The sequence below is a fragment of the Narcine bancroftii genome, chromosome 1, assembly GCF_036971445.1.
Source record: "Narcine bancroftii isolate sNarBan1 chromosome 1, sNarBan1.hap1, whole genome shotgun sequence".
NCBI classification, from domain to species: domain Eukaryota; kingdom Metazoa; phylum Chordata; class Chondrichthyes; order Torpediniformes; family Narcinidae; genus Narcine; species Narcine bancroftii.
This window is the reverse complement of record NC_091469.1, coordinates 471757856-471772973: the sequence shown is the minus strand read 5'-3', so window position 1 is coordinate 471772973 and position 15118 is coordinate 471757856. Positions and strand designations below refer to the sequence as shown.

The following is a 15118-nucleotide window of genomic DNA, read 5'->3' as shown; positions in this document are numbered from 1 at the left end:
CAATTGCCTCTTAGAGTCAGGAATGTGGGCTTCCACTTAGTTAATTGATAATTTATATTTCTTTATGGGTATTTGAGCTGCCTTTGAAGGTAAACGATATGCAGTTACTCAAATCCAGTGCAGTACTTAAAAGTGCTGGAGAAACTCAGCAGGTCATGCAGCATCTATGGAATTTTTTTTTTAAAGTGCAGGAGAAATTTTGAGCCTGAGCCCTTGCTTTTCAGAACTTTTCTTTAATGTACCAGCTGTACATGAATTAGGGGGTTCTCAGACTAAATGAGCTACCAAGTATGAGCTTGCAACTAAAACCTAATCTATTGGGGAAAAGTGTACTTAAAATGCTGATGCCTTTGAATCTTGATACTGTTTGATGAACATTGAAGTAAGGCCCCTTTGAATTGAAATGCATAAACAATCTTTTCAAATTGCTATTTGTTAATTTAGAAAGATAGGAGTTGATCCATCAAGTCTGGTCTGCCATTCAGTATGCTCAGGTCTCATTCCTTCATACTCCTTTAGCCCTAAGAATGATACCTAACTAATTGAATAAATTTAATTATTATGCTTCTTTGCTATAAAACGTACACTGTTTGACCTTTTGCGTTCCTCCAGTGTTGTGATTTCTCTTCAAACATTGCGTCTGCAGACTTTCGTGTTTCACTTTATTTGGTTTCAGTTTTTTTTCTTTGGAGAATTTTATGCTCACATCACTTTTTGGTAAAGACATTTCTGACTCAATCCCTTTTCCTTGATGCAACCCCGGTTGTGGACTCCGTCACCATTTTGGATCTGTTATATCAGTTTTTGAGATTTCTCCTCTTCAAATTCATAATTATGTCTAATCAACCTTACCTCTGTCCATCAGGTGCTGCCGTCCCAGGAGTCAGAATGGTGAACATAGGAACATAGGAAGTAGGAACAGGAGTAGGCCAAAAATGGCCCATCGAGCCTGCTCCACCATTCAATAAGAATATTTGCTCTAAAGAGGTGGTTTCAACCTTTTTCTTTCCACTCACTTTAAGTATTTCCTATGCCATAGGTGCTCTAAGTAAGGGGTTGCTTAAGGTGGTGTGTGAGTGGGAAGAAAAAGGTTGAAAACCACGGTTTTAATCGTACCTCATTGACTCGTTATGTGCAGGGTTTCAAACTCCAAAGGAAATGGGCCAATGACAATTTTTCTCAAGCAAAATATTTCACTAACAATTGGGTCTGGACTCTAGAGCAATGGCTCTCAACATTTTTTCCCACTCATATATCACCTTAAACGCACCAGGAGGAAACCCACGCAGACATGGAAAGAACGTCGAAACTCCTCACAGACAGTGCTGAGTTCGAACCCAGGTCACTGGCACCGTAGCAGCACAGTGCTAACCCCAAACTGTGTTCTCCAATCCAGACAGCATCCTGATAAATCTCTGCACCCTCTCTAAAGCTTCCAAATTCTTCTTATCATGAGGTGACCAGAACTGAACATAATACTCTGGGTGGTCTAATCAAAGTTTTTTAGAGCTGCAACATTATCTCATGTCTCCTGACCAATGAAACTAAGCATACCATACGCCTGTCAACTTGCGCAGCAACCTCAAGGGATCAAGATGCCTCATCATGTTAAGTTACAGTATATCAAGAAGCATCATGCCAGTCCTGCTATATCACCACCTCTATGCCATCCCCCTTTATACTCTACCCTTTATACAATACCCAGTATGTCATCACCTATGCCCCAGTAAGCCATGTTTCCATTTGCCTTTAAAGTCAGCGATTGGGACTGGGGTTCAAATCCCACGCTGTCTGTCAGGAGTTTGTACATTCTCCCCATGTCGGATTTCCCCGGGTGCTCCGGATTCCTCTCACCATTCGAAACGTACCCACGGTGTACATTAATTGGGTGACACAGACTCATGGGCTGAAATGGCCCGTTACCGTGCTGTATGCCTGCATTTAAATTTAAAAATACAAAATTTAATTTAAATTTTCTTGCTCACTGAGCCAAGTGCCATGCTTTAGAATGCCTGATCAGCCTATTCTCTAGCACAGGTGGGCCATTACCCAGTGGCAGTGGGGAAGCCTGAGGAAGCATAGGATGACAGAATGAATTGGGAACAAGTAGAGCGGGAGTTCAAACTCTCCCACATTTGCTTTGATACGTTTGATTTTTCTTTTAATCACCGTTGCCGAGTTCGGCTTCACTCCTTTTCAGGTCATAGCCTTTGTTACCTTCCAGAATGTTGCAAATAATTGAATAAGACCTGTGACTCTGAGTGGCATTAATGAGTTGTTTCGAAGGATTGTCCTGTGTCTCTCTGTTGTTCCCCTCGACGAGCAACTAATAGGTTTGCTGATACTTGTTTCCTAGCTACTTCAGTGTCATGCATTTTGTGTGATTGTAGATCTTGGGAATAATACCGAGGCTGAATATTTTTGTCTTAATCTATCAATACAACTGAAAACAGTTGCGCAGAGCAGGTGAGAAGAATGTGAGCCTCTTTGTGTGTTTATGTACTTAAAAATATAAAGTAGTTCCACAAAACTTGAAGTTTCTGATTTTAAACAGAACAAATTAAAAAAAATCACTGAACAGTACTACAAAATTCTCTCTTTAAAAATCAAACAAGCAATTATGGGAATATAAACCCACCACATTGATTTAGTTGTATAAACAATATTATAAAAAAATCAAAATTGTGTTTGTGACATGTTTGTAGGGAAGCTGATTAAAAGAAAGAAGCCCTTTGAGACATTCAAACCTCATTTCTCACAGTCTGTATAGGAGGAAGGCAGGGAACTCAAACAAGGAGGTTAAATCCAAAACAAACAGGCCAAAAAAAGGACAGGCCCAATCTTATGGGTAAACATTGATTTTAAAAAATTGGAAATCCTGAAATTAAGTGGATTGCTGAGTTTGAACACAGCCGTCAGAATGGTGTCAGGTCCTCAGATGAGAGATATGTGAAGGACTTTAGATTAAATAAAAAGATGCTTCTCACTGAGAGAAAAACAGAAAAGATTTCTGCTTAGAATTCTGATTCTTTATGGGCTGACTCCTGTAAAGATGGACAGTGGGTTGAAAGTTGGAAAGGAGGTGTCTGCTGAGGCGCTCCTTGACTCTCTGAGTAATAAAAATTTCAAGTTTCTAAAAACTACCAGTTCTCCAAACATAAAAGTAATGGCAATACTGATGAAATAATAAATGAAGCAACAATAATGTTTCAAATTTAAACTTTCAGTGTTCTTCTCAGCTGTTGTAAGCTCCAGCAACAGGTCTGCGAAGGACAAGCAGCAGGTTACAAAATGCAAAGGCTGAAAGCTACAGTAATGCAGCACTCCTGAAAAAAATGCCTTGTTAAAGCATCCAGCAGCTTAACGCTGTACTTGGGAGGATTTTTTTTATCCTTGTATACTCAAACACAAGGCAATAAAAAAGCCATTCACTTGCCTGGGATTATGAAAGCAACAATTAACGCAGAACTAAGAACCTGACCTTTCTACAGAGAAAAAACATTACTGTGTAAGAAACTATTTCATATGTAGGTGTCAATTTTTACATTAACCCTAAGCCTCAAAGGAGCAAACAAAGCTCAGAGTAAAATTCATCTCTTGCAAACAGTGGCGGCAAACACAAATATAGGTGTTTTGTGTATCTGGCGTGAGAGGGCTTGGGAACAGGGGAAATCATTCATGCTGATTGTGCGCTGCCCCTGGCTTCAATACTCGACAGATAATTTTAGCCTCTTGGTCAACGGCAGTTCACAGGGTCCCTTTTCACACGCATCTGCGACGTCTCAAGGTTCAAAGTATACCGCAGAGATTTGCACGGAAGATTAAAAGCATTGGTGGGTGTTTAATGAGTGCGAATGTTGATTTCTTCTGATCTGTGATAATTCCACAGTGACGGTTGCATTGTGGGGATTTTGAAACTAATTGCAGAAGGGGGTTGGGGCTGAGGACATGAAAAAGGGCCACCAGAATGCAAACACGACTTGTGTATGATCTTGTAATAGAAAATGCAGGAATCTTTGCACCTGGGTGAAATGCTGCTTAAAAGAAGAGAGAGAAAAAAAAATCTCTCAAGCTTATTTGAATATTTTTATCTTACTGACAACCTTTGTACTGGCATAAGAAATCCGTGCACCTGGTTTCAAGGGCTGTGTACAATTTTGATATGCTATTCTTATTCATTTACAGGATGTGATGATCACTCATCAAGGCAGCATTAATATCCCATTGCTAATTATCCTTGAGAAGGTGAGAGCAAGCTGGCTCCTGGAGCTGTACGATCCAGATTTATGCATTAATTAGCAGGTGGATTAACAGAAGCGGTCAACTTCCTTCACTAATTTCCACATTAGATAAGGAATCTTCTCTGGGGGCAAGTTTCACCTGGCATGCATGAGGTGTCTTCATCTGAGTAGTTCTTTCAGGATTGCTTCCACTCTGGTTCCCCCAGAGTTCTGAGGTGACTCATTAGACCCACGTGGGAACTGCAGACTCGTCCCCACAGGAGCCAGATGCTCTTAATAGGCCAATAGTTCGTGAGGTGATCCAGATTTCAAATTTATTGTCAGAGTACATAAATGACATCAAATACAACCCTGAGATTCTTTTCTCCTGCAGGCAGAAATACCACTTATTGGTAGCGCAATGTAAACAAAGAAATGTAAACAACTGACTGCGCAATACGAAGAGGAAAAAAATGTAAGAGCCCTTCAATAAATCCCTGATTGAGCTTGATGGTGGAGGGGTAGCAGCTGTTCCTGAACCTGGTGGTGCAAGCCTTGTGGCACCTATATCTCTTTGCTGACGGCAGCAATGAGAACAGAGTATATGCTGGGTGGTATGGATCCTGGTCTCCGATGGCAGTGTTCCCCATATATGTTCTCGGTGGTGGGGAGGGTTTAACCTGTGATGTCCTGGGCTATGTCCACTACCTTTTGCAGGGCTTAACGGTCGGGGGTATCGGTGTCCCCATTCCAGCGAGTCAGCACATTTTCTGCCACGCATCTGTAGAAATTTACCAGGGTTTCTAACATTATACCATTCTTCTGCAAACTCCCGAATGGTAATCACAGTTCCGGTGCATGGACCTAAGGTTCTCAATATCATTCCTCTTCATTTTTCATGTTTTTTTTTAGATATACAACACAGAAGTGGGCCCTTTCATCCCATAAGCCCTTGCTGCCCAATTACACCCAATTGACCTACATCCCTGGTATGTTTTTGAATGGTGGGAGAAAACCCACACAAACATGTGGAGAATGTAAAAACTCCTTACAGACAGCTCAGAATTTAAACCCCGATCACTGGTGCTGTAAAGCGCTGGGGCTAACTGCTATGCTAACCGTCCTGTCCATAATAACTGCATTATTGTGCTTTTTTTTTCTCTTCTTAATCTAAATGGACTCTCTTTTTCTTCTCTTTTCAATTTTGGTATTCTTGACGAAGGTCTCAGGCCCGAAACATCGACAGCCTATTGTTTTCCATGGATGCTGCTTGAACCGCTGAGTTCCACCAGCCATTTTGTATGTGTTGTTCCAATTCTCCAGCATCCCTGGACTTCTTTTGCTTCTCTTGTCTTGATAGGGGTGCTGGACTAGTGGGCACCACTGAGAACCTTTACAGGGTGGGCAATTTTTATTAAATGGGGCATCTTGTAAACGTAACAATAAAGGAATATGTTGTAATGAGTTGACCTAGGGAGGCTACAACAGATAAGAATTTTAGTGCATCTATAAATTGTGCTTATGTATAACAATGATCTACATTCATTCAAATGCTTTTATGGGCCAGAGAATACCCGTATTTATTCAATTTTTTTAAATCATTGATTTTAAATTAGACATACAGCATGGTAACAAGGCCCTTCCGGTTCACAAGCCCATGCCACCCTAATAGCCCAATTAGCCTACAAGCCCCATACTTTTTTGGAGGATGGGAGGAGATTTTCTAGAGGAAATGCATGCAGACATGGGCAGAAGGTGCAAACTCCTATGGACAAGTGCTGGTTTCGTTGAATTAGTGGTGTACTAACTAACTGTGCTTGGAGTAAAACACGAAAGTCTGCAGACACTGTGATTAAAGTAAAACCACAATGAGGGAAAAACTCAGCAGGTCAAACAATGTATTTTACATGAAAAACCTCACAAAGATAAGCGTATACAGAGCCGTTGTCATACCCACACTCCTGTTCGGCTCCGAATCATGGGTCCTCTACCGGCATCACCTACTGCTCCTAGAACGCTTCCACCAGCGTTGTCTCCGCTCCATCCTCAACATCCATTGGAGCACTTTCATCCCTAACGTCGAAGTACTCGAGATGGCAGAGGTCGACAGCATCGAGTTCACGCTGCTGAAGATCCAGCTGCGCTGGGTGGGTCACGTCTCCAGAATGGAGGACCATCGCCTTCCCAAGATCGTGTTATATGGCGAGCTCTCCACTGGCCACCGTGACAGAGGTGCACCAAAGAAAAGGTACAAGGACTGCCTGAAGAAATCTCGGTGCCTGTCCCATTGACCACCGCCAGTGGGCTGATCTCGCCTCAAACCGTGCATCTTGGCGCCTCACAGTTTGGCGGGCAGCAACCTCCTTTGAAGAAGACCGCAGAGCCCACCTCACTGACAAAAGGCAAAGGAGGAAAAGCCCAACACCCAACCCCAACCAACCATTTTTCCCCTGCATCCGCTGCAACCGTGTCTGCCTGTCCCGCATCGGACTTGTCAGCCACAAACGAGCCTGCAGCTGACGTGGACTTTTACCCCCTCCATAAATCTTCGTCCGCGAAGCCAAGCCAAAGAAGAAAAAAAGAAGAAGAAAAAAGATATATATAATATATAGCAAAGCCTGGCTACATTTTGCTCATGCCTCAATGAAGGGTTCAAGCCTGAAACATTATCTTCGCTATATAAAATACACTGTTTGAGTTTCTCCAGAATTGTGTTTTTACGTTACCTGCACTGCTAATTTATGTTAGTGAATTTTTTTTTTTAATCTACATACAGATGCTGAAAATCTAAAGCAAAAATAGAAAATCCTGGATCTACTCAAGAAGTCTAGATATATTCACCCAGGAAAAGAAACAGTGAATCATTCAGGTTGGAGACCCTTTGTCAGACCTTTCATGAGAGCAGAAGAATAGAGAAATGTAAACTCTTCCACTGCAAGGGCTATTGAAGGAGTCTTGATGGAGGTGGGCAAGATCAGAACTGGTTTCAACAGATTAAACAAAGTGAAACTATTAGCGGGGATGCCATGTACCGCAGGGCTTAAATTTAAAAAATTTGGTAAAAAGGAATGAGGGTGATGTGAGGAAAAATCTATTTTTATGCAGACGATGTCTATGAATAGAAATCACTCCCTGTAGAAACAGAATTAATCAGGGTTTTCAGAAGAATATTTGATGGCACAAGAGAGATTAATTTGCAGGAATTGGAGGAATGGGACTAATTATATTGCTCCACCAGAAGCTAGCACCATCTATGACCATTTAAGGAAGAATAATATCACAAATCAGGGCCTCAAATCTACTGCCTAATGCTCATGAACAATTGGACAATGGGCGATTCCTCCTCATCTGTATGTTTTAGAGAAAATGCTTCAAATCACCAATTACCACCAGGGCGGGACAATTACCAGCAAAATCTTTCAAATCCACTGTCAGGATAAAATAAAGGTGTCTGTTTATTCACAGTCCATAATCAATTGTGCTGTTAAAGATTTTAGTATTGTGTTGTTTTATGCCTGGTTGTCCATCCACATGTATTGCACCGAGGACCTGAGAACACCATTTCGTTGGGTTGTAGTTGTGCAATCAGTTGACAATAAACTTAACTTGACATGAATAAATTCCCCCTCATGCTTCCCTTAAACTTTTCCCCCTTCAATCTCAATCAAAGTCCTCTTGTCTGAATCTCCCCTACTCTCAATGGAAAAAACCTGTCCATATTAATTCTGTATGTCCCCCTCATAATTTTAAATACCTCTATCAAATCATCTCTCAATCTTCTACACTCCAGGAAATAAATCCCATCCTCTCAACCATTCCCTGTAACTCAAACCCTGAAACCCCAGCAACATTCTCATAAACCTCCTCTGCACTCTCTCTATTCTGTTCATATCCTTCCTATAATTTGCAACCAAAGCTGCTCACATTATTCCAAATTTGGCCTCACCAATGCCTTGTACAACTTCAACATGACAACCCAACTCCTGTATTCAATACTCTGATTTATGAAGGCCAACATACCAAATGCTTTCTTCACCACCCTATCTACATGTGACCCCACTTTCAAGAAATTATGTACCAGAATTCCTAAATCCTTTTGTTCTAATGCACTCCTCAATTGTCTACCCTTTAATGTGTATCCAACCAAAATATAGCTCCTCACATTTATCAGTATTAAACTCCATCTGCCATTTTTCAGCCCACTCTTCTAACTGTCCTATATCCTACTGCAAGCTTTGATCACCTTCTTCACTGTCCTCAACACCACCAATCTTCATATCATCTGCATACTTACTAATCCAATTTTCCACCTTATCATCTAGAAAAACAACAATGGACCCAGGACCAATCCACCGGCCTCTAATTTGATAGGCAGTTTTACACCACTACTCTCTGGCATCTCCCATCCAAGCACTGTTGAATCCATTTCACTACTTCATCATTAATACCTAATGCTTGAACCTTCCTAACTAACCTCTTAAGTGGAACTTTGTCAAAAACCTTACTGGAGTCCATACAGACAACATCCACACCCTTCTCCTTGTCAACCTTCTCAGTAACTTCCTCAAAAAACTTTGTAAGGCTTGTTAAACACGATCTACCATGTACAAAACTGTGTTGACTACTCTTAATCAGTCCCTGTCTTTCCAAATAATTATATATAGCATCTCTAAGAACACTTTCCATTAATTTACCCACCATCGATGGCAGACTCACAGGCCTATAATTACCAGGTTTACTTTTGGAGCCTTTTTTAAACAGCAGAACAACATGAGCTACCCTCCAATCCTCCACCATCTCCCCCGGGGCTAGTGACATTTTAAATATTTCTGACAGAGCCCCACTATTTGTACACTAACCTCCCTCAGGATCCTAGGAATACCTTGTCAGGACCCAGAGAGCAAGGAGCACCTCGGGAAGGGGCTCCTGTCAGTGAGAGGCTGGCAGCCCCCTGGACTTAAGGGCAAAGAGGATGGCTTCCACATGGTGGCATTCTTGCTTTCCATCTGGCTGTTCTCTCGAGGGTTATAACTAGCGATCCTGCAGGTGGTGATACATTTGGCCAGCAGATATTGGCGCAGCTCGTCGCTCATGAATGAGGACTCCTGGTTGCTGTGGATGTATGATGGGTACCCAAACAAGGTGAACAAGTTGCACAGTGCCCTAATGACCATGATGGTGGTCATGTTCAGGCAGGGATGGCAAAGGGGAAATGTGAATACTCATCAATGACCATGAGAAAATACACATTGCAGTTAATGGAGGGAAGGGGGCCCTTGAAGTCCATACTCAGGTGTTCGAAAGACCATGTGGCTGGTTGGTATAGGTGCGGTTTTCACTCTGAGCAGACCAGGCAGTCCCTAGTCATGTCTCTCACATCCTCGATGGAGTACGGCAGATTGTGAGATTTGATGAAGTGGAAGAACCTCATGACACCAGGGTGGCAGAGGTCATTGTGGAGGGTTTTGAGGTGGTCTATCTGTGCACTGGCACATGTCCATCAGGACAGGGCATCTGGGAGTTTGTTGAGCTTACCCACCCAATACAAAATATCATAGTTATAGGTGGAGGGTTCAATCTTCCACCTCAAAATTATATCATTCTTTAACTTACCCTGCTGTGTGTCGTTAAACACGAATCCCATGGCCTGTTGTTTTGAGAGCAGGGTAAAATGTCTGCCGACCAGGTAATGCCTCCAGTGCCACACTGCCTCAACTATTGCTCTTTCTCAATGGAGGAGAGTTGGACTTTAGGCCCTTGGAGGGCATGGGAGAATAAGGTCACAGGCCAACCTGCCTGATTAAGGGTGGTAGCTGGGGCAAAATCATCACATCGCTCTCCACCTGAAATGGGCAGATTCATCTACCGTTTATGTTGTGGCCTCAGTGATGTCTTCTTTTATGTGTCAGAAGGCTGCCCGGGGCTCTCTTGTCGGGGGAAGGATGTGGACTTGATAAGGGGGCAGGCTTTGTCTGGATAATTAGGGATCCACTGGGTGTAGTAGGAAAAGAACCCCAGACAGCTTTTGAAGGCCTTGAGACTGTTGGGGAGGGGGAGCTCTTTTGGGGGTGCCTGTGTTCGGGGTCGGGGCCAATTGGAGTTCTCCACAACTCAGACAAGGATCGCCAGGTGGGTAATGTGGAAAAACACATTTATCCCGTTGTGGGTTAGATTGAGTTGTTTGGCAGTTGTGAGAATTTCTGGAGGTTGGTGTCACGATCTTGTAGGTCGTGGCTGCAGATCATGACCTTATCCTGGAAGGGAAAAGTGGTGCTCAGGTCATTTTGGTCACCATCTGGTCCATCTCTCACTGGAAGACAGAGACACCATTGGTAACATCGAAGGGTACCCTGAGGAAGTGGTAGAGGTGGCCATCTGCCTCAATGGCAGAGTATTGGTGGTCCTCTGGGCTGGTTGTAGGCGTATTTCAGGTCGATCATGGAGAACACACAATATTGGGCAATTTGATCGATTATGTTCACATTGCAAGGGAGGGGATATGCATCCAGCTGTGTATAGCAGTTAATAGTTGAGCTATAATCAATCACCATTCTGTGTTTATATCCCATTCTTGTCCACCACCATTTGAGCTCTCCATGGACTGGTACTGGCCTCGATGATCCCCTCATTCAAGAGTCACCGCACTGTATCGTCTGCTTTTTGTAGTGACTGGTTTACAGTTGGGGGTGAGTTCTGCAAACAGTGGTGGGGTTTGATATGGAGAGTAGAGAGATTGCGCATCATTAGACCAGTGAGGGGTGGATGGGGGTGGTTGGGGAGATCAGGGCGGCCAGCTGATGAACTGTGGGTTGCCGATCGTGAGGTGGGGGGAGTGGACTGTCATATTGCATCGTAACACTCTTGAGGTGGCACTGAATGTCCAACCCCAGCAGCACTGGTGCACTGAGCTGCAGCTTGAAGAGTTTGAAGTCCTTGTAAGTTGGGCCCCGCAAGGTCAGCATCACGGGGGTGTAGCTGTGGATCTTGCCTTTGAGGTCAGGGCGACTTTGTAATTTACTGGCCTTGCTTTAAGGGAGTAATGCTGCACAATATTGGGTTGGATAAAGCTCTCAGTGCTCTCGGTATCAAAAAGGCATCTTGTCACCTGATCATTAATTGAGATGTCCATCCTAGTCCAGGAGAGTTGATGTGGGCTGTTTTGCTCCAGTACCACGGAGGCCAGTGTTGGTTCGTGGTCTCGTCTGTCCTGACTCTTATTCTGGGAGCATATTGGCAGCCCTCATGCAGTGGCGAGGTTGTCCCTGGAAGTTGACTGTAATCGACATGCCTTCGCGAAGAGTCCCTTCTTTAGCACTTTGAGCACATCACTTCTCTCGCCAGGCAGCGTTTTCAGGGGTGTTTTGGTTGACCATAAAAGTGGCACCTCGGGTGTTCCTGAGAGACCGTGGCTGTGGTGGACTCGCTCATCAGACATGGTAGTGAACTGCTAGCCTGTAAACCCATGTCCCAAGATGGCGGCCCCTGTGTGGACCCCGCGCTTCCATGTTACGGAGGGGAATCTCCAGCGATTTCTCTCTGCTCAAGTAGCCACTGGTGCACTTAGTCTGACCTGATGCCTGCGACATCGGCATCTTGGATCACGTCCTCCGTGTTTTGGGTGACCGACACCAACTGGAAGTTGTACGCTTGTGCAAGTCCACGCAGGGCCCGGAGGAACTTGTCGCTCGATTCATACTGTCACTGTGTGTGGGTGGCCAGCATGTGCTTGGCATATACTTCATTGACTTTCTCCCTGTACTGGTCCATCAGTACGTCCATTGCTTCCCTGTACGCGCTGGGATGTCCCTGATCATCAGGAACATTCGATGTCCGACCCAGGAGAAGAGGAGGTGCAGCTTGTTTTCCTCCATGGTCACGAGTCCAGAGGAATTTTGCAGAAAGACCTCAAAGCACCGTAACCAGAGTTTGAAGCAGTCTGAGGTTTCTGGCGATTGCGGGTCGAGATCTAGCTTCTCAGGCTTTCCATCGTTGGAAAAAAATAATCTAAATGAAATTGATGCACTATCAATAACTCAAAAGAGCTACAGAGTAATAGGCTTTTATTTACAATAAACTTGAAGGTCATCCTTTGATGTGACCCAGGCTTTCTGAGGAAGGATTATGAATTTGGAGCCTTTATACAGGGTCAAGAGGGAGGGATCACAGGGTACAGTCACTGAATGGGGTGGAGCCAGATAAATGAGGGTACAGCAGTTCACCACAATCCTACAGACCTGTTGAGAGATTTGGGCTATCTATTGTTTTTGTTGAGGTATTTAATGTTGGTGATTATTATCCCAAATCCTAATTCAACCTCAAGACTTATAGCTATGGACATCACGGTTAAAAACATGCATTAGATACAATTATGGTGTACAAATCTATTGCTTTAATATGCTGATTTTAAGTGTAATGAGGTTCAACTCCCTGGGGTTATTTTGAAATTGCACATTAAGTGTCTACCTCGACTCTATCTGGGTCCTGAAACAGTGTACTCCACCAAGGGTTAGTCAAACCTTTATTGATTTTTGTCATGTGATTTGAGATTCTGCATGTGGGCAAAATGCCATGGAAATATCCACCAACCGTGCCAGATCAGGCCTTGGGAAAATCCCAGCCATACATAATAGGTCAAAGCTTAATTAAATCTCATATTAAATAGATCCAAAGAATATTATATAATGAGATTTTAAAAGGTATTTCAAATTATCAACTGAAGCAACAGTGGCCAAGGTGGAAAGAAGTAACCTGACAGCTTAAATCTGAATTCATTTGAATAACTGATCAAAATGCTTCCACTACAATTACTACAGCTCATTACTAAATACAATTTCATTGCAAGAAAGAGGCAAGTTGCAAATAGGACAGTGAGAAATTGCAATAAGATATATAAAGGCTGGTGGATGTAAAGATTCATAGCAGATGACATTTAATGTTAAAAAATATGAGGTGATGCACATTGGTAGGGATAAAGCCGCTTTTTCCTTTCCTTCTAAAGGAGGGTTTGCAAAGATGGCCTTCACCATATCACCTTTCTCTGCAGACGTGCATTAACTTCAATAACAAGCTCCCACCATGAATGTGTGACAGGCACATGCTATTTGCAAATTTGCCACGACACCCCGGTTGTTGGCAGAATCACAGATGGCAATGATAAAGTGTACAGGAGGGAGGCAGATCAACTAATTGGGTGGTATCGTAAGAATAATCTTGCACTCAATGTTTGCAAAACTAAGGAGATGATTTTGGACTTCAGGAGGAAATCAGGAGAACATGAACCTTCCTCATCAAAGGGTCAGCAGTGGAGAGGGTCAAAAACATCAAATGCCTGGATGTCAACATTTTTGAGGATCTGTCCTGGAGCCTTCCATGTCAATGCAATCATGAAGAAGGCTCACCAGCGGCAGGTGTTTGAGAAGATTCAGTATGTCACCAAAGACTCTTAAAAACTTCTACAGGTGTACCAAGGAGAGCATTCTGGCTGGTTGCATCACTGTCTGGTACAGGGGTGCCAAAACTGAGGACAGGAAAAAAATTCCAGAGGGTTTTCACTTGGCCTGCGACATCACAGGCGCTAGACCACACTCATCGAGGACATCAACAAGAGGCAGTGACTTAAGAAAGCAGCCTTTATCGTCAAGGACCTCCATCACCCAGGTCATGCCCTCTTCACTCTGCTACAGTCAGGAGAAAAGTACAGGAGCTTGAAGACAAACACTCAGTGACACAAGGACACCTTCTTCCCCGCTGCCATCAGATTTCTGAATGAACAATGAACCACAGACACTGCCTCACTTTGTCTTTATTTGTACTATTATTTATTTTGAAAGGTAGTTGGAATGTTTGCACTGTGATGCTGCGGCAAAACAAGGAATTTCAAGACATGTTTGTGGTCCACCGTTAGCCAGAATCTGACACACACAAAGATAAAGACTGTACAACAGGCTTTAATCTACAAAGACTTCCACAGAGCCAGTCTGGCTGTGGCTGCAGCGACTCTGAGTGAGGCCTCGGGAGGCTGGCGCAGGCTTATATCCCGGAGGGTGATTGACACCCGACCGGGTGGGGCTTGATCCATTCAGGACAACTGATTGACAGCCGGCCAGGTGTTGTCCTGTCCCCTTACACTCCTGCAGGTACAGAGGTTGCCCCCTGCAGTAGGCCGGTGGTACACTCCTGCAGGTACAGAGAGTGCCCCCTGCAGTAGGCCGGTGGTACATTCCTGCAGGTACAGAGAGTGCCCCCTGCAGTAGGCCGGTGGTACATTCCTGCAGGTACAGAGAGTGCCCCCTGCAGTAGGCCGGTGGTACATTCCTGCAGGTACAGAGAGTGCCCCCTGCAGAAGGCCGGTGGTACACTCCTGCAGGTACAGAGAGTGCCCCCTGCAGTAGGCCGGTGGTACACTCCTACAGGTACAGAGAGTGCCCCCTGCAGTAGGCTGGTGGTGTACCACCACAATGTTCACGACTGTAAATTCTGATTTTGCATTTTCTCTTCTTCATGGCAGCAGATCTTAATGATTCATTGCTGGGCCAACCATATTGGACTCTACAATTGTCCTAAAACATTGGCACTATTCTTGCTTTCTTCTCAGGCTGGATCCAAGGGAAGCTGGGTGGATTGAAACAGGTGAGCTGCAGCAAATCAGTAGATTAAACTACTGTCTCTGTGCCTGAATTTTAATCTGAATTTTATTAATTTAAGGGAGGTCTTGTTTCTTAATGCAGGCTCTATTCTGATCAAGTATCTCTCCAATGCATTTTCAGAACCTACATGTTATGATATTGCACTCACAGATATTTTCCTGGGAAAATCTTGGCCACTGATGCTCCAGTAAAGAAGGCAATAAGCCTTTCATAAAAATGCCATCCAACTTTGAAGAGGAACAGGGCATTCGC

The 15118-nt window shown here is 43.8% G+C and overlaps 1 long non-coding RNA gene across 1 annotated transcript in view; it reads left to right on the top strand.

The window, feature by feature from the left end:
* LOC138753826 (uncharacterized) overlaps window positions 1–7664 on the top strand; it is a 39796-nt gene extending 32132 nt beyond the window's left edge. Inside the window, exons 2-3 of the long non-coding RNA XR_011351451.1 lie at window positions 4186–4245; window positions 6997–7664. This is a non-coding gene — a long non-coding RNA (uncharacterized lncRNA). The remainder of the gene's footprint in view (window positions 1–4185; window positions 4246–6996) is intronic.
* Window positions 7665–15118: the final 7454 nt, after the last annotated feature.